The 19,726-nt window shown below is 41.0% G+C and overlaps 1 long non-coding RNA gene across 1 annotated transcript in view; it reads right to left on the bottom strand.

The window, feature by feature from the left end:
- The window catches only part of LOC142068669 (uncharacterized), a 240,925-nt gene that overhangs the window by 143,707 nt on the left and 77,492 nt on the right, over positions 1 to 19,726 (bottom strand). The gene's annotated exons all lie outside the window — the stretch shown is intronic.

The following is a 19,726-nucleotide window of genomic DNA, read 5'->3' as shown; positions in this document are numbered from 1 at the left end:
TACTTAGCAAAAGCAATTCATCTTAAAGGAACCTTTGTGAATGAGGTGCCATCTCAATTTTTTTTCTGATACCGATATTTGGCAAACAATTAGTCTGCATATGAAGACCAATTAAATAGAATCATCTTAGTGTGGTTTTCTTAGACTATTACAGATAATAAAAAACCTACCATATACAAATAGAGAGATAGTTTTGGAGACTCATAGGCAGACATATAATAGAGGGGTGTTTTCCTTCTGGACTCAAAGTCTCACGTCTCTCTCACTCTCTTCCCCCCCTCCTTAACTATTCCAGCACTCAGATAAAATAAGTATCAGTCTGTGACATTCCCCTGATGTTATGTGGACCACTAATCTGCTAGGTCACTCCAATCCTTGACTCTGGGAGCCAGCCTTACCCTGCTCTGCTGTGAGAACCCCTATTCCTGGGATGTTCATGCACAGCCTCTGGCATGTAAGCTGCTCTCAGCTACATGAGTGAGCACTTTTGGCCAGCCGCTGCTTGGATTGTGCAACCGAATGACACTAGCCAGTATCTCCAGTTTCCTAGGAAACTCTGTCTTGCAGTTTCCATTTATGCCCGCTGGATGTTGCAAGTTTATATGAGTTTGTCAATTTAACAAAGAAATGGATATGTACCAGACTTGTTATGCCCAGGGGCGTCTCTGACACGCTTCAAACCAAACGCACTGCTTCAGGTAGAACAAACAAACAGATTTATTAACTACTAAAGATAGATTTTAAGTGATTATAAGTCAAAGCACAACAAGTCAGATTTGGTCAAATGAAATAAAAGCAAAATGTAATCTAAATTGATCATAACACTTTCAGTGCCCTTACAAACTTAGATGCTTCTCACCACATGCTGGCTGGTTGCCCTTCAGCCAGGCTCTCCCCTTTGATCAGCGCTTCAGTCGCCTGGTGGTGGTATCTGTAGATGGAGGTTGAAGAGAGAGAGCATGGCAAATGTCTCTCCCTTTTATCATGTTCTTTCTTCCCTCTTGGCTTTGCCCCACCCTCCTTCAGTGTCGGATGAGCATTACCTCGTCATAGTCCCAAACTGACAGAGGGAAAGAGGGTGACTCACTCAGAGTCCAACAGATCCTTTGTTGCTGCCTAGGCCAGTGGTGCTTCTGTGAGGCTGGGCTGGGTTTGTCCCATACATGCCCGATGAGGTGTGAACTGCACCTCTGATCCTGGAGAGTTTTGCCTGGGTTTGTTTTAAGCCATGAGGACACATTTTCAGCCTCAAAACTGTATACATTGAATTACAACCTATAGCATTACTGTAACAACAATGCTCAGTGCATTATAAGCCTTCTGAAGACACCCAATATGATAAACTTTGCATTGGATACCACACAATCATATTATAAGGATGAACATGGGGATGCAGGGTGTTCCTCTGAGGTACAGAGTGTCCCACAGTCCAATCTCATACTCTCTACACAACCAAAACTCCCATTGGACTTCAAACGGATCTTTGACAGTGGTGGTAGGAATATAGGGATCAGGCCTCCGGTGTGCAGACCTGCATATACCCATTAGTCAAACAAGAATCATCAACAATTCAAAATTATAGCACAAAAAATGGGATCGTCTCCCAAGTAATTCCATATAGTACAATTGATAATCTGAACATTCAAGGCTTCTCTTTACATGTTAGGTCACTGGGGGGAAGTTTGTAGGGTTTTTACAGTACAGATTAAGAAGTACCCTGAACTGCTCCCTTTCTAATTGAGATCTCATACACACTCTCCATCTGGATAATGAATATCTGATCCAAATACATTGCAGAGGTCAGCACTAGAGTGAAAAAGCAGGAGTTTCTTGTGCCTGCAAATCATTCAGTGATGATGAGTGTTTGGATGGTTTTTAAGCAATTCTATACAACCAAAGCCTACTCACAAGTCAAGATATTACACAGATAAAAGGAATATTCTTTTGCTTTCTAAAGGTATGAAATGCCATATAAATTTGAGTGACAATACAGTGCATGAAACAGAATATATATTGACAGGAAAAGGAAAATACTGAATTGTTTAGGGAGTACAGTTTTGCAATGTAATAAAATACAGTAGCTAAGGAATTTTTATACTATGTTAATAAAAGCTATGCGTTACTTTATCTAACCCTGCATGAAATTAAATAAATGAAGGAATGAGTAAATTACAATCCAGTGGGTTAAAAACATCACATGGGCATGGGGCTGTGCCAGGAGCACATTGGCACATTGTTTCTGGAGCAGACCAGAAGGCTGAGTGAGAGTCAGAGGGATAAGCTGCTTTCCAGAAGAGAGAAATACCCTGTACCAGGTCCAGACCTGGTGCACTGTGCTTCCCCTGCTGTACTGACATAGCTAGCTAGCCAACAGGTTGAGGTGTTAGAGCCAAGGCTCTACCCATACACCCTGATTTACACTGATGGGAACGTGGTAGCCCAGTGAAAGCTGCTTCTCCCAAAAGGGCTTTGAGGAAGCTGTTGAACTGTGGCAGCTGGCACCTGCCTTCAAGGCTCCACCATACCCCAGAGTCCTTTGCACAGCTGTTATGGCACCTTTAGAGTATCACAGAAGAAGGAATACAGATCTGGGGCACTTTTGAGCCACACCAGCATCTGCTGCTCCAGATCAGTGGGTAAGAAGAGTTTCATGTCTAAAAACAATGTGGTTTCTGTTTTTAAAATGGATTTTCCTATTTCAGCTGAGTCAAGATGCCAAGCAAAATGGCTCAGGATACACAGTGCTATCTGCCATGGCACCTCACTTGATGCATCAGGGAAGCTGAAGCAGGCGAGCATTCTTCATCTGAAGAGGAAGAAGGTAATATGGGAGAGATGGAAATGAAGGAGAAGTAACAGTTACATTCTTTTAAAAATTAACCAGAGGAAAGCAGAGGGCTGTGCTTAAGAGCAGAAAAGCATGAGGGTGGAATGGGTTCTGTGGTGTTTCACTCCATATTCTTTATGAAAATATGCTTATGATTTGAATATAACATAAATGAGGTATACTTTATGCAAGATGTCTCACATGAGATATCATTGGAAAGGTTATGGTTTACTGAATGTGATTATCCTATTTGTATGCATGTATCATTTCTGTATCTGACGTTAGGAATATTGATTATGTTTCTGTATTTCAGCTATGCTACTTTGGGTGACGCCCACTGCTAACACTTCAGGTACAACTATGTAAAAGCCAGACAAGACTCATGGCCCATCAGCGAGGACAATGGACTGTGGAAAGGCTCGGCCTTCCTGAGGACGCTCCATACTGCTACTGACTCATGGACGTTGTGATCCTATACAGTCAGGTGGTCTGGTCACCTGATACTAAGAATTACCAGGGACTTCTTGTAACTTTCTTCTGGAAGGGAATGGGGGGGTCAAGTTGGGCAAACAAAGGATTCCCACTTTATGTGAATCCTATTTAAGGGTGGGGAGGAAGGCAAACAGGACTCATCCTCCCTCCATGGCCTGTCTGCCCAACAAGAAAGACTGCTAAAGCCTCCTGAAGGGATGACATGGGAGGAGTCCAGTCTGAGATAGGGGTCCAGTCTGAAAAGAAATATAACTGGAACTCTGTACCACAGAAACTTTGCAACCTGCCTAAAACAACATTTAGGGTAAGAAATTACATTTTGTAACCTGTTTCTTAAGTATATTGAGCTTAGCTTGCGTACTTTATTTTATTTGATCAGTAATCTGCTTTATTCTATCTGTTATCTCTTATATTCACTTAAACTTCACCTTTTGTAGTTAATAAACTTATTTCTTGTTTCTAATATAACCCAGATGATGTAATTTCTAACGGGGGGGGGGGAGAAGTTGTGCATAAATCTCCTTCAACATTGAGGGAGGGGGAAAATTTCATAAAACCTTTGGGTTTGTACCCCTTAAAGGGAATAGGCACCAGAGTGTTGGGGTGAGCCCTGAGGCTGAATCTTTCCAGAGCAGATCTCTGTCTTTCTGTGCAGCTGGGTCTGGCCCTGCCTGTGTGCTTGACTGGAAGAGGCTGGTGAGCCTAGCCCAGCAAGGCCAGGTAAAGGGGACCCAGCCTAGCAGAACAGGCTGACTCAGTGGCATCCCAGCACATCAGGTGACCAAAGGGCCCAAACCCGTCACAGGTTCCACACAGCTGGAGTTCTGGGGGTCTTCTCCAGGTTTGTAAACTCTTGGCTGCATAGCGGCTCTCAGTACAGCACATGTTGCTACTGCAGGCAAGGCAACCGTGGAAAAGTGACCGCAGGAATGGCACTTATCCTGGCAGAGGAGCAGATTGACTTAAAGTAAGTGAAACACTGAGTCAAACTACTTAACATGGATTTCTTTTCTCAATCACATAGCAGAAGATAGCCAGGGGGATGAGGATAAGGGAGAGGGAGAGTGAAGAAAACTTCAGGCTCGGAATCCCATGGTATGTATGAAGTATCCACGGCTACTCTAACTCTATTTACATGCCTTTCTGCCTGAGAGTACTCCCACAAGTAAATGAAGAGAATGGTCCAAAAAGGCAAAACAGGGTTTAACTGACTGAGTCAGTGCTGACCGACTTTGCTTGCCCAATGGTTTCCGGCATGAACAACTAGCAATAAGGCTGGCATGAACAATATGAGCAATGCTTTTTAGACATATTACCTTCTCTCCCCACATATTGTGTTTGGCTATTGAAGTATATAATAATAGAGAGCCCTGGTACTTTAAAACCCTGCAGAGAATTTCCTCCCCTGAACTGAAGAATTCCAGTGAATAGCACTGAGAGCCTTTAAAAGAAGACATTCCCTCCAGCAGAGGAAGTGGAATTTTAAGGGGCCAGAACTATAAATTCCCCCACAGAAAGTGATTTATAAGAACAGATTAACATATACAGATCCAAGCTCCCCTCTGCAATGGAACATTTCCATGCAGGTTCAGGGTGGTATGCAATACGATTTATCAATAATTTAAATGCATTCAGCACATCTGTTGCTTAATAAGAAAAAATAAAGGCAGTGGGTGAAAAATGATCACAACTATCTGTGTTTGCCTTAACAGCATATTTCCCCTGACTTATTTATACTTTTGCTGCAATGTTTGCAAACACTGAATCATGTTAAAGCTGCATTCTTTTTATTACCAACTTTGACTGGATCCCTGCTAATAAACCATTAAAACAACAAACATACAAATAAAACAAATGTATTTCTTGGTGTTTATGTATCACAACCACTGAAAATAATAGCGTAAACAGATTTTTTTTCCTCTCTTGCCTTATGTCTGCTCAGGCTTTTTTACATAGTAATAATTCAAATACATTCATATTTGGGCACCAAATCATCTCCTCAGTGAGCCCCTTATTGGCCATTAACTGACTACTTTGTTGGGCAGACTAATTTATTGAACTGGTTAGACCCAGTACCAAACAGGCAACTAAGATGATTTGCACATGCAAACAGTGAAGTGGAGAGCCTCTTGCATGGGGCAAAAAGAACAGGAGTACTTGTGGCACCTTAGAGACTAACAAATTTATTAGAGCATAAGCTTTCATGGCTACAGCCCACTTCATCGGATGCATAGAATGGAACATGTAGTAAGAAGACATATATATACATACAGAGAAGGTGGAAGTTGCCATACAAACTGTAAGAGGCTAATTAATTAAGATGCGCTATTACCAGCAGGGAAAAGAAAACTTTTATAGTGATAATCAAGATGGCCCATTTAGACAGTTGACAAGAAGGTGCGAGGAGGATACTTAACAATGGGAAATATTTCCCATTCCAGGTAGCCTTCTCCATGGTTCCTGGCACTTCATTCGCCCTTTGCCAGGTGTGGGAGGGCAGGGGGAGAAGGGGTGAACAAAACAGATGCACATACTTCCCACCCAAATCACAGAGAGACACTCTGCCTATACCTCATTATCTTCCAGCACCTGCCCCTATGGAAAAATCCTACAGAATTTAATAGGGTTGCAGCCAGTAGGGGTCTGTATAAATGTACTAAGCTTGTGTGGACACTATTCTAAACTTGATAAAAATAATAAGGAAATAGTTTTTTTCTATAGGGTTTGTTAACCATGCTATAGAATTGTAGACCTCAGATTTAATTTTCTACTACATTCTATAGGATGTTCATATAAGGACAGGTTGGGAGAGGCCAAGGACTCCACCCAGGCACACCGGGGAAGGGTTGGGTAGCAAAATAAATACTACACAGGTGCTCTGAGAGGTGATTTCTCCCTTAGGCAATATCCTAGCTCAACTCCACAGCTAGGGTGGGCTCTGTGCCAGGATTTGCTGACTTTGAAAACACCACAACATGTTTTATTTATGCGCCTGTCTCAAAATTAATCATACCTTGCAAAGAGAAACAAACCATACAATAACATTTTTTTCCAAGCTGCCTAGTTGTAAACAAAGGATTCCAGTCACAGAGACTGGAAGCCTGGCTGATTTTGTTCAATTAGTCCTACTGAAGTCCATGAGTTGTGAAGCTAAGCACATTGTGACCTTGGCCCTTAGGTGCTTCACAATTCTTGTAATCTTGTGGCTTCTTCTGATTCTCCAGGGGAAATCCAAAACTATTCCTACTATTTGGAATTTATAAGAAATGTGACATCTAGGGATATCTTCAATCAGGCAATTTTTCCCTACTTTTCAAATTTTTACTTTTTCCTATTTTGTATAGGTCTGGCTTTTTTTTTTTTTTTTAAGATTCATAATTATACAACGACAAAGCGTACAAACCAGCAAAGATGATCTCAATTCCACAGATGTGCAAAGATGGCGGCTTATTTTAATCTGCAAAAGTAAAATATCTTTCTAGTTCAGCTTTAGACAAGTCTAAATGCTCTGTAGTGCAAGAGTAGCATGATTTTAACTGTGGATTTATTGAGTAAATGGCCTAATCTTCCAGAATAGCAAGGAAGTGTTAGCTATCTGCAGCATATCAGACAAGATTCTGGTGATTCTCTGTCATGGGCTGGCATGCTTCGGGAGACACAAGCTGCCATCGATGCCAAGGAATGGACTATATAGACACTCTTGTGCATCTCCAGTTGGAATAAAAATTGTCTATTTCTAGTACAATACAGAAATCACTATTCACCCAATCCACCTGCCACTGAAGTCAATGGAAAGTCACTCCCATGCACTTCAGTGGGAGGGAAATTGGACACCATGTTTGATTATAGAACATCTTTGCACTTGAAGTTGTGTGATACTTTTCATTTATCAAGGCTGTTTGCTCTGGTCTGACATCTACCTTCTTGTTCAATCCATCATTCATCTGTACCAGCATGGTTTCTTGTCAGCATAACCCAATGCTTATTTCTGTAACCAGCTCCATTTTATATTCCAAGAGAGACCGTTTAGCATCTAAAAACTACATAGAAAACACCCTGGAAGGGTGCATCTAGGACATTATGAAGATATTGTTACGCTTGGGGCTGTGTGAAACCTTACTAATCAATGTGTGGGTTACAAACGTAAAAAGCAATTAAGCTCCTTTACTGAATATATAGCCTAACTGATAGGAGCCACTGCTCGAAACACAGGCCACATGCAAGGCTGGAATAGGAGCTGAGCCATGCAGCCTGAGAGGTTTTCCCTGGGGTCTGAATGCAAACACAGAGAGCTAGGTATGCTCTGTGTGAGTGTGGGGGAGTGTGGAGATGAGGGAAGGGAGCACATGTCCACAGTACCATGAGGCCCCACCTCAATGAGTCATACCAATATAAGCGCCTACCTACCCCACTGCTATTAAAGCCTCCCTCACAATCAAGTCCCACACTCTCCCCTCTATTGCTGTCAAACACCCCACATTCTTCCTTCTCTCTCCTGCAAACATCCCTCCATATCCCCCACCTCTACATTTTCCCTCTTTTTCTCCCCAAACCCCTACCTTTCTCCAATTTTCTCCTATTTCACTCCGTCATCACTCCCCAATCTCACCCATTTCTCCTCTTAATTGCTCCTGCTGTCCTATCTGCACCTCTCTTCTCTCTGGCTCCCCTACACCCCCTCCCCGACAAGTGCCTTCCCAAGTCTGTCTCCCCCTTCCCATCATCCCAAGGTACCCATATTTGTTACATCTCTCAATGGCCCCACCTCCGCTGTGGGAAGCCAGTGGCTGGGCCCTGCTTTTCCCAGATTCTTTGAACCAGCAGGGGGCTGGGGCTGGAGCCAGGGTAGGCAGGAAAGGTGCAGGATTGGCTACAGCGGAGTTCTAGCTGCAACCTTCCACCTGCCTAGCAAGGTACACATTGGCTCTGGCTGGCCACAGACTGACGCTGATGCTTCCTGCAACTGAACCCACCTCTATAAAGTGGCCCTCAGGAGCAGGGACAGGGGCAGGAGAGTTGGTAGAGTATCTGCAAAAAGCTGCACCATCACCTTGCTCTGTCCTCTCTATTCCCATCAGCCAAAAGGAAGGAAATGGAGAGGATAACATGCCCCTTTCTTCTTCCTCCCCACCGCCATGCACTCTATAGCAATGTCTTTGGCAACCAGACTGAGCGGAGGATGTGTAACATCCTGGAATACTTCCCAATGGGGCCCATCAGTGACTCTCCAAACAACAGGCTTCACAAGTGCCAGCATATTCCCACATTCTTCTGTACACCCTAACTGGGCTTGTTCATCCTACAGAAGTACTGCCAACCCCAGACATTCAAAGATCAGGAGAATTTAAAAATAATAAATTCCAGCATCTTTTTATTTTATTTGCTTTCTGGTATTTGAGCCTTCAGTGTTCACATTTTCCAGCTCTTTGCAACCAAGAGCACTAGAAACTGCTTTTAAAAATAAATGAAAGCTAGGGCTCACATGATTTCATGAGCAGGGACTTTAAGATATCAGACATTGCCAGACTTGTGATCAGATTGTGAGAGTTAGCAATACTGTAACAGATAAGAACAAGAGAGCCAACGCTTTTGGCCCACATATAAAGGAATTTAAAGATAAAGGGCCCAGTGCTGATCCCATTCAAGTCAATGAATATTTTATCACTGTCTTGGATGGGGACAGAACCAATATATGGTTTAAATGGGATTTTCAAAAATGTTCAGGACTAGCCTAACTTTGCTCCCAGTGAAGTCAGTTTATCATTGACTTCACTAGAAGCAGACTTGGGCAAAGTTACCAACTCTTGTGATTCTTTCATGGGTCTTAAGACATATTTGGTGTTCCGTTTAAAACACCAGGTCTTGGAATCCTCTGATTATGTGAGAATCTCAGCTTCCATTTTAAAAAAAATACATTTCTAGCCCACGTTTGCATAAAAGAAGCTTAAAAACATGAGCCAAGTGCTCCCTAAAGGCTCAGAAACCAAAAGATCATTTAACAGAATCCTAAATATATCTAGTTTTTTGTGTATTTTATTGGTTCCTATGTGACATTAATATAATTTAAAACAATAAAAAATAAAGATTTCTCTAGAAGATACCTTTTAGAAAGAGGTTAATAATTCCTTCAAATTCTCACATTAGAATCTATTGCCATTAAAAATGTTTATGAAGTAAAGGTATAAAACAAAAATCCATTTTTCTTAATAGAACTAATTTTTGCTTGGGCTCAGATCCTAAAGTCAAAAGGTAAAAGTGCCCCTGGCTTGGTCCTTAGTGGATATAATATACAGTGGAATTTTCAAAAGGATCTAAGTGATTTAGAAGCCTTGAAAAATCCCACTCAATCTCTATCAAGGGCTAGATTCTACATGGCCTTTGTGTGGGAGCCTTTCCTCACCTTGCCATTCTTGAACTTGTGGGAGCTCACATACTGTCCATCATGCTCTCTGGAGGTCAAATCACCCCGTGGGGAATGGGATGCGTAGGGAAGAAACCACCAAATAAAGGTGTAATTATTTTCAGAGAAAGAGGAAATAGATCAGATTTGGCCTGCCAAGTTTCAGCCTCATCTAGCATCTGAGTTTTCATTTCTTCCTTATTTCAACATTTTGCTTCATGAATGTTATAATATAAAAAGCAATTCAGCCTTAATTATAGTGGTTTACTGAAGCTGCTATAATTTTCTTGTCCCTTAATTTTCCCCATGTTTACTACTCTGAGAGCTTAGGCTCTGGTAAATTTTTTATTTTTCCTAATTGCTAAGCCTGAGAGGAGCAATAAGAGCCCCATGTATAGTATTTCTTTCTGTAATCTAAAGACATACTATGCCAAATATAAGCCACTTGAAGTATGCCACCATGGGTAGCAAAGTACATACTGTAACTTATGCTGCTCAGGGTATGTTACGTGTTCATAGTTATTCAAATTACCTGCAGCTCTATTCATTTTCACTCCCAAACTCTTTCTCATGCACAGATAGAACAGTGGAACTAATTCTGTAGTAAGCAAGAGAGAAATTTTTCTATTTTTATCATGTGTTTCTTCCTTTGATAATCAGTTACAACTTGGGTTTTATGTTTTTTTTTAAACTTTACCTGAACAACTTACATTCAGAATCTCAGTCAAAAGAATTACCACATGACGTCAATGACATAGGATTGTGTCCTCCAAATCTATATCAGAAGGCGCCCCTACGTACACAGATGTCCCACACTCCCACATGGAATCCCTTTCTTGGATACGCTCCTTTCATTGCATCTCATCTCCTTTGTGTAGGCCTCTCTCCGGATGCAGAGATCCACACAGGAGCAAATGGAAAGTGGGTAAGCCTGAGGTACAGCTCAGGAGACTCATCTTGTACAAGATAACTAGCAAAACATAATTCACAACTAAACATATGACAATGGTGGTAGATGCATCATTGGTGGAATGAGGAGTATAATTTTACACACACACACACACACACACACACACACACACACACACACAGAGTTTCTCTGTTAATAATCTCATTCGACACTTTCATAGAACAGAGGGGTTTTGTTTTTCAAAATCTACACGGTGTGAGTCACAAAACTATACCATATTTATGTGAAAAACAGTCTTAAGTGTATGCAAAGGCTGGGTACTTCTGACTTGATACATTCTAAGATACCATGAACAAAAACACGTGAATCTTATTTTCCATGATCATTTTAATCAAAAATCGATTCGATTTTCAATCCAAATATTTTTCCCCAAAATGTTTCCCCCACAGCAGTTTGTAAAGGAGAGAGAGACTATTTCGTACTTTCTGTGGAAAAAACATCCAACCAGTTCTCATCACAGATATGCAAATCAGTCATCCTTGTAGATCCAAGACTTGTGATGATGAGGCTACTTGGTGGTCTCAAGCAGCAGAGAGAAGAGCTTACCTTCTTTGTTCACTGACAACACATCTAGTACGGGTGGTGGAAACATCTCACTGATAATCCACTTGTTTCCACTGCTCCAAACCATCTTTCTCACATAATACCTGGTCATTTTTATTATAGGTGCCAAATATAAAATTAGAGGCCTAACTTTAGGTAATCAGGTTTGTCTGGCCAATGTTACTTCTATTGTTGTGAACCTTTCTCTCTTGCAGAATCTTACACCAGCATTCCTAAGTGATAGAATTCTCAAGTTGTAATCCTTGACCATTTCACTGTAAAATGAGGAAAAACTAGCTTGGGGAAGTGCAGTGGAGAGATTGCAGTGTCCGAATTATTGAGAAGACAATACAGAATTTATTGCACTTTATTTTGCCAACTCACCCACCCTGCTGGACATACATTTTACTGTTACATCTTCGCATGAAAGAAGAACCTACAGTTCCCAGTCACCATCAGGACCCCATCATTCTAGACGCCACACAAAATTCAAAGTATAGGATGGTCCCTGCCCTGTTTAAAGAACAAGATTTCATGATTCCAATGGCTTCCACAATCAAGCTGTCATATTATAAAAGTGTCCTAGGGAACTGGATGATTCAGGAGACAGGTGAAAGGAATGTTATGCCATTGCCAATTAGTGTCTAGTGTTCATCCAACCAAGGTTGGAAGGGAAAATAATTTACCATCTAAAGGCTCTTTGATGGGCTAGTGAAATTATTTGGTGGTCTCAGTCTAATTCTTAGCAAACTGGTTTGGCATCATGTCTGGAGTCTTCTGGGGGTTACTTAAATCACCAGAGGTGTCAACCCAGCACCCTTCACAAGACTGTATCATTCTAAATGTAACATACCCCTTTGATGCAGAATTCCAATCTCATTCCCATGCCTTAAGCCAAGTGTCAGATATTTAAATCATTCCCCTCCCCATCTAGGCTGCCATTCTGCATTACTATACTTTGCCCCAGTTCACTGAAACATTTACTGTAAAAATGCAGACTCTCCCAGTGTTGTGGGATTATTTATATTTTTAAATAAACCAACTTCTGTTGCAAGACACACCATACTAAAATAGCAAATGACTCTCTCTCCATTTGGATGTCAAATGTCTCTGGGGTTATCAAAACCCTAGGGAATTCTGAAAAATTACAAGGAGAATGTAGAAAACAGAATCTTTACAGATGGCATTGTCAGACAGGGAACTATCGTCAGAGGAGAATTATATCATGATGAATCTACATACATGCTGAACTAAGAGGAGCATGCCCTGGAATGTGGAAGAGATAGTGGAAGAGACTGGTAGCTAGCTAGGTACTTCTACTGCCCTTATCGCTCTAGTAGCTGAGACATAAAACAAGCTTTTGCGTGGCGAAGGTTGCTGTTAGCTCTTGATAGCATGGTTTTGGGCCAGGATTCTGTGTGTGGGGTGTTATAATAGCTCTTATTTAGTGCAAGACTAAATCTCTGGTTTACAGAAGCAAGCCAAAAATTGACAGTAGCATTTCCACACTAAACTGGGAGCCACAACACACCCTGATGACAAAAGACAAGGAGAGGCAAACTGTCTATGATTCTAAGCAAACAGATTTCAGATGCATAGCATTAGAGTTAAATATAGATTAATAAATCCTGCTGCAAAGAAGCAAAAGAGCAAAGATCTATTAAATGGAAAGGTGTTAAAGCATACCCACCTATATGGAAGTTATTAAAGAACCATCTCTAAAACCTTCAGCCCAATGTGCTGTGAAACAGGCAAACAGGACATTAGACTGTCTTGCTAGAAGTCTGTGGTATAAATCAAATGGGATGATTGTTTTATTATGTGAGGCACTAGAGTACAATTTGCTGTAGAGCTTGAGAAAATCTGCCTGCTAGTGAGTTTCTCTTTTAAAGAAAAAAGATCTCCCAGTCTTTCAACCATAGCAAGAGCTTACAGTCTAATGAGTTTAGAGGGGATGCATTGTCAGTCGGGTTCAAAAATGGCCTCCCTCTTTGTGGGCTTAAATTGTTCCCATAGAATGAACTTCAAGGAGAAACAAATAGTAACACCTCTCAAGACCTGATCAGCACCTGCTCTGAGGCAGTGAGAGGCGTAATTACTCGGATTTGCACCCACAGCTTCATTGCAGGTGCCGATTTCACCCTCAGAAAGGACAGGCACCTGAAAATTTACCCTTAATGAAGGGGGGGGGGGGGAAGACACAAAGCAAGAAACAAGTGGAGCTGTGAGATTTAGAAAATCTTATAGGAAGCAGAAAGGTCCCTCAGCTTCTTTAAAAAAAAAAACAAAACAGTAAACTCACAAAATCTCTGAGTCAATTCAGAAGGTTGACAGCTCCTCAAAGCTCCTGTTTTGTTGGGTATGAAGGTAGCCATTGAAGATTAGGGAGCAGTCAGCCCCTCTGAACTGACTCATGTTTGTGAATCCACTAGCTTATACAAAAACAGCAAAGGGAGTACTGGTCCAGTATACAAACATAGAGCACTGACTTGAGCCCCTCCATGAGGCCAGCCAGCCAAGTGGCTGTGCAGGCATGGCACTTTTATTTGCACTGGTCAGGTTGCTTTCCCACCCATCATGTGTACCTTTAGTTGTCAATTTCTTGCCCTGGCCTCTTCATTGAGCTGTGCTGCATTTCACAATCAGAACCAAATTCTCTTACAGCTTCTCATTATCCTGACTTTGTATCCATCCAAGCTGCTTTTAAACAGGTCTATTTTTTCTCCTCATGTTAAAAGACCTACAACACAGAAGTGACCCTAAAGATATGTCTTCGAGTCCCTTACAAACACTGCGCACCTAATACACAAGCACAGTGGAAGGGACACATTTTTAAGGCAAGCTTACAAAGGCCTGTTCACCAGAATCTGAATCTCTGACAAACAGCTTGCTGCAGCTTTAGTTTACAGAGTTTATAATTGTTCTGGGAGGTGCATTACAGAGTAATCAAAATGATAACAATTCTCAAAAATTACAGTGGGTTGTGTGGAAAGATTAAACAGCTTGGTCTTATTCTCACTGGGAAACAGAAGACTTAGCAAACAGTGAATTAACATTTTTAATATTATGAAGGGGAATTAACAACAGATAAACACAGGGAGAAAAATCAGGTAATAACTTATGGATAACAGGTATTCTGCTGCTACCTGGCGGTGGAAGCAAGCAGAAGGAATTTTGCTCAACAAAGGTGACATTCTAGTAGGGATGAAGGAGGGTAGCCATTGAAGGTCCATAAAGTGCAGAACTGTGACTGTGTGTGGCAGAACGTGGATCAAGGCGATTGCATAGCCTCCCGCACTCCATGAACTCAAGCTCCATGATGATCCATCCCATGGGAATGTGTTGGGGAGACAGTATAGTTAGGGCAGGCCAAGATATTAGTGTTGGTTCAAGATCCACATATAGATACACTGATTCCCAAAGAAAATAGCAGTCCACAGCCATCTGAAGATCTAACCATACCAAATAGCAATTCCTCTGTTTTATGCAGTAGAATATGTTACTGCATACTTTCCGATTTGCTTCAGTACATAAATTTCCATGATTTTACTTTATTGATTTTTATTTAAAAGGAAAGCATTTCCAAGAGAACCTGTTAGTAAATATTACTCTGGTTTAAAATTGGTTTTGAAACACCAAATAAGCTAAGAAGGAGGGTCCTTTAAAACATATTCCAAAGCTGCCTCTTAACCTTAAGGAGAAATAATATAAGGAATTGAAATGGAGGTTGTTTCTGGTTATGTTTTGTTTTTTAAGTCTAACCATTGTTTCTTTACAAAACAATACTTCACACACCCACACCTAGCACACCAAACCACACCTCTTGTTTTTGACTAATGCAGTGGCTAAAACTAACATTTTCAAACCTGGATGTCTAAAGTTAGATAGCTAAATCCTTATTTAGGCAATTAAATATTCTGAGTACCCTAAACTTCCATTGGAGTAGCATCTGCTACCTATCATGCTACTGTGAAATGAAGTTATCGTGAAAGCAAGGAGAGAAAGCATTGTACTGTGCTTTAAACCAAAACATGAAATGTACCATTCACAGAATTATATTGTAAACTAACAAAAGCACCCATGGTGCACTGGTATTTTCATAACCTTTTACATTTAAATTTTTGAAAAATTACAAAGCAATGGCAATTTTATTTCTTTTTTTAAGCGTTATTCATTAAAGTTTTGTGATTCAAAAGTAACGGGATCTGGGAAAAAAGGTTTAAAAAGCCAAGCAGATCCTATCATGGAGTACAATTAATGTACTACTTTGCTTTCACAGGGCATTTCTGCCTTAGTAAACATAATGATAGCTTTACTCAGAGGTTAAAGTCAGAGGGCATTTTCTTTCATTACTAACATAGCTTGGCAAAGGTTCCGAGATCAAAGACAGGCTGTCAGCATAATTGTAAAATAATACTTTATTCTCCAATTTTAATTACATGAAATAGCTTTTATAAATTATTAATAAGGTTCCCCAACATTATAGCAAACCTTGATTAGAGACACAGATTTATTCATGAACTTAAAGGAGGTTTGTATAAAATATACAGAATCCTTCCGTTAGATCTGATTTTTTGACAGCACATGCACAGCAAAACTCTTCAAGAAGAAATGGTTACAAAACTATGCCCAAAATTCAATTAAGACCTGCCAATTCAAAGCAAGAGACTCTTATTTTTATCTTTGATGGGTTTACATCCCTAGAAGGCAGGCATTTCCATGAATGCAGTTCCAGAGGTACAGCAGGCAAACCAAGAGATAAGCATTAAGTATAATCAAACCTGTGGGGTAAAATGGCTTATTATGGCAGTGGAAATTTCAGAACTTCTCTTGGAAGAAACATCCTGATTTAAAGGTCTGATCCAAACAACTTTAAAATCAATGGGAGTCTTTCCATTAACCTCAGTGGGGTTTGGACGAGGCCCAACATGACAGAATCTGCTCAAACTATTCTAAGAAAAAGTGCAGAACAAAAGTAACTGCTTTAGCAAATCTGTTCTTGACACCTGCCTTTTTCCAGGAAGATGCTATCATTTAGGCAAAAGAACTAAAAATAGCATAGAACAAATTTGTTACTGGTGTAACTCCCCTAAAGTCAGCAAAGTTGTTTGGACCTATCTCACTGTGATCCTTTAGCTTTGAGGGGCCTATATACTACAGTAATGGTGCCAAGTAAATGTGTCATTTAAGATGCAGATTTCATTCCGCCCTAGGGGTTATTTATCACAAACTTCTGCTGTTCTTCAAATTTTTCTTCTCCTCTATTCCCACACCCTGAATCTCTATCTCCACCCTAGTCCACGTACACAAATAGTTCTTTCCTAAAAGGAAACGCTCAGGTACAGATTGAGGATGATATTATGTTTTCTGATTCAGTTAATATGTCCTTCATCTCCAGGGAAGTTTTTCTGCATTTGCAAAGCTGCAATGATCTAAAAGGCTTTTCCATCTCTAACTTCTATGACTTGTATTTGATTGTTTTGGCCTGGCCCAAGGAGGCCAATGATCCACTTTTGTGTCTGACTAGCTTTTTGCTGAAAAAGGTTTTGCATCATGATTGCATTTTATGGCGGAATATTTTGTATAAGATTTTTTTTAAAGTAAGTTACAAAAGGAACTTTTAAGGACACATTACACAAGTCCATTTACTTTCCATGCATTTATGGCTTTTTTCCTAAAGTGAGCAAAAACTGTTCTTCACACAAATTAAATGCACTGGCTCTGGCCATTTTAGAATACCCCAAACTACGTCAACTCACTAAAACAATCATGTTTCAAGAGTCACTGCTCTCTTCAGAGTGTACATATAGGCCCTCTCATATTTTCTCTGTAGACAATGTATAATTGTGCACTTTCTACTGAAGTCCTCTGGCCTACTGATGCAAAGAGCTATCAGGATGTGTAACACAGATCAGCAGAGCACCATTGTTCTGCTACGGTATTATGGGGCCTTGCTTCTCCGAACACATTTTCAGAACACTGTCATACACCTTCTTCACTCTGGCCTCAGTTCATGCCTAGCTTTAAGAACCTGAGTACCACTGAAATCAATGAGACAATTCTCATGCTTAAAAGTTTAGCATGGGCTTAAGCACCTTGCTGAACTGGGACTTTTAGTTTTCAGAGTGTAAAATGTAAGTGTACACTAAAAAGAAAGTTCAGTAGAACTTAAAGAGCTGGCTGTGAATTAAGGATTCTGTAGTTCATGTGGTTTAAAAAATAGTAGGGTTCCCAGTGGTTTCTAAATTTGTTGGGTGGGAGATGAAACTCACTGAGGGGCAGTATTACCTAGAGGTTATGGCCATGATCCAGCAAAGATCATGTTTCATCTTTAAGCATAGAAGTAGCCACACAAAAATCAGAACAATGAGCTAGCACCCCTACTCTCGTGATTATAAGTGATCAAGCAGTTTTCACAAGTGCCAGTTTTATATCTCATCCAAACAGGCAGTAGCCTGAATTCTGAATTCCATTAAGGCCACTTTACACCAGTCTGTCAGTGTAAAGGGGCCTTCAAGTGGGTACAACCACAATTTACATTTCCTTTGAGGCCCATTCACACTGCCAGAGAGATGTCCAGGGGCCTTGAAGGAACTGAGACTCAGGTCAAGCATCTCCAACAGCACACTGCCCCCCTATTGGGCCACCAGTTCAGCAGCAAACCAGAGGCAAGAGTGCCACCCACTGGATCACCAGCATCACTTCCAGTAGCACACAAGGGTTTCACTGGAGTTGTAATGACAAGTTCGGAGCCTGTCAAACTTGTGAGATCTGCCAAGACCACAGCCCAGTTCACTGCATGATTACAAATATTTGTTTCAGAGTATAAACAGTGTATTGCTTCAAGAGTATTGTGTCTGAAATATTCTCAGATAATTCAAACGGACTCTAAAATACAAAATGCAAGTATGCCTACAATAGGGCAAAATGGACCATATTATCTAATAGTTACACTCCAACTCCACGTTCCATACAGTGGTGCAAGTAAGCTGATATGGTCAGGTACGCTGTACCCTTAAGACATTTATTGCCAATACGCCTTACCAGAGAGGCACATTTTCAAGAATGAATTGTAGAGCCCTGCACGGATACAAATTTATACCCGCAGATGCGGATATCTGCGGATAGAAATAGACATCTGCTGAACCACAGGGCTCTCCCAGGAACCACAGTGGCGAAAGAAGCAGAACGTGGGACCGCTGGTCCCAGGAGCCAGCGCCCCACGCCGGCAGCTCCTCTGGTGCAGCGGTACTGTCCCTAGCCCTTGCCCTGCCCCCAGCCCTTCCACACAGCTGCAGCTCCTGTCTGGGATCCGTACAGCCCTGCCAGAGAACAGGGCACTGGAAGCAGCAGCCCCACATTCAGCTCCTTTCGCTGCTGCAGTTCCCGGGAGAGCCTTGCAGTTCAGTGGTACCAATTCCTGTCTCCGGATAGCCGCATCCACAGGTATACATTTGAATCCGTGCAAGGCTCTAGTCACAGAACATTTTTTGTGAGGCGGGATGGTGTCGGGAGTGTCAGTACCATGCCAGCAAGAGTTAAAATCTACTTGCAGCACTGGTTCTATAACTCTATGAAAGTAGTTCACCTCCCTCAGAGAAATGGCCACATCAAAGTGCTGATGTGCCACACTGCCACTGATAGTCTTGGAGTTGCACGATTTGTAAGGATTTAATCCTATCGCTATCAAATATCATGGGGTAGAAAATATTTATTCAACAGGCTAGACATCTCCTAGTTCCTTGGGTTTTTGGGATGATTCACAATGTTGATATAAAAATTCTTTACATTGTCAAGAATTGCAACAGGCAATGTGGCCTACCACTTGTGATGTTAAGAAATGTATCCTCTAGAGGGGAAAAGTGGTATTTGGCAATTTCAGAAAGTGTGGAACAGACATTATCATTTCTCCCTTACAAAGACATTGAAAAAAAGTTTGTTACTTAATATTTTTTCAGAGCACTCGCTGTTTTTAACATCCATTTAAATGCTACCAGTGAGCGTTCGAAGTCACAAATGGAAAACAGCATTTCAAAATGTGCATGTACAACACCCATGTTTGTATGCACAAATTTGCATGCACACATAATGTATTAGTAATGATTAATGCGGTTATTCATAGGTAGTTGCTTTCCTTCATTCACACTGGTGGTTTTGTACACATACACACAAAACAGAGAGACACAAAATATAAGAGAATCTCCTCTATAGTAAAACAACCTATTGAAGGGAAGATGAACATAATATATGTCCATATTTTTAAAAGCAATTTCCATCTAACAGCACTTGTATTGTTCACAATGATTCCACTGTGAAGTGTTTACATCCGACTATTGCTTGTGTGTATATGGCCCCGGGAACACTTTTGTATGTTTTTCATATAGTTCCTATTAAATATGAGAACTGTAGCTCCTCTCACGAGGCAAGGCTCCACTGCTATTTTCCCTAAATAATGGCCATCTGTTCTGAATGACCTCCCAAAACAACCTGCTTT

The sequence above is a fragment of the Caretta caretta genome, chromosome 12 (genome assembly GCF_965140235.1).
Source record: "Caretta caretta isolate rCarCar2 chromosome 12, rCarCar1.hap1, whole genome shotgun sequence".
Lineage (NCBI taxonomy): Eukaryota > Metazoa > Chordata > Testudines > Cheloniidae > Caretta > Caretta caretta.
The sequence above is the reverse complement of the archived record's forward strand: the minus strand, read 5'-3'. Positions and strand labels throughout refer to the sequence as shown.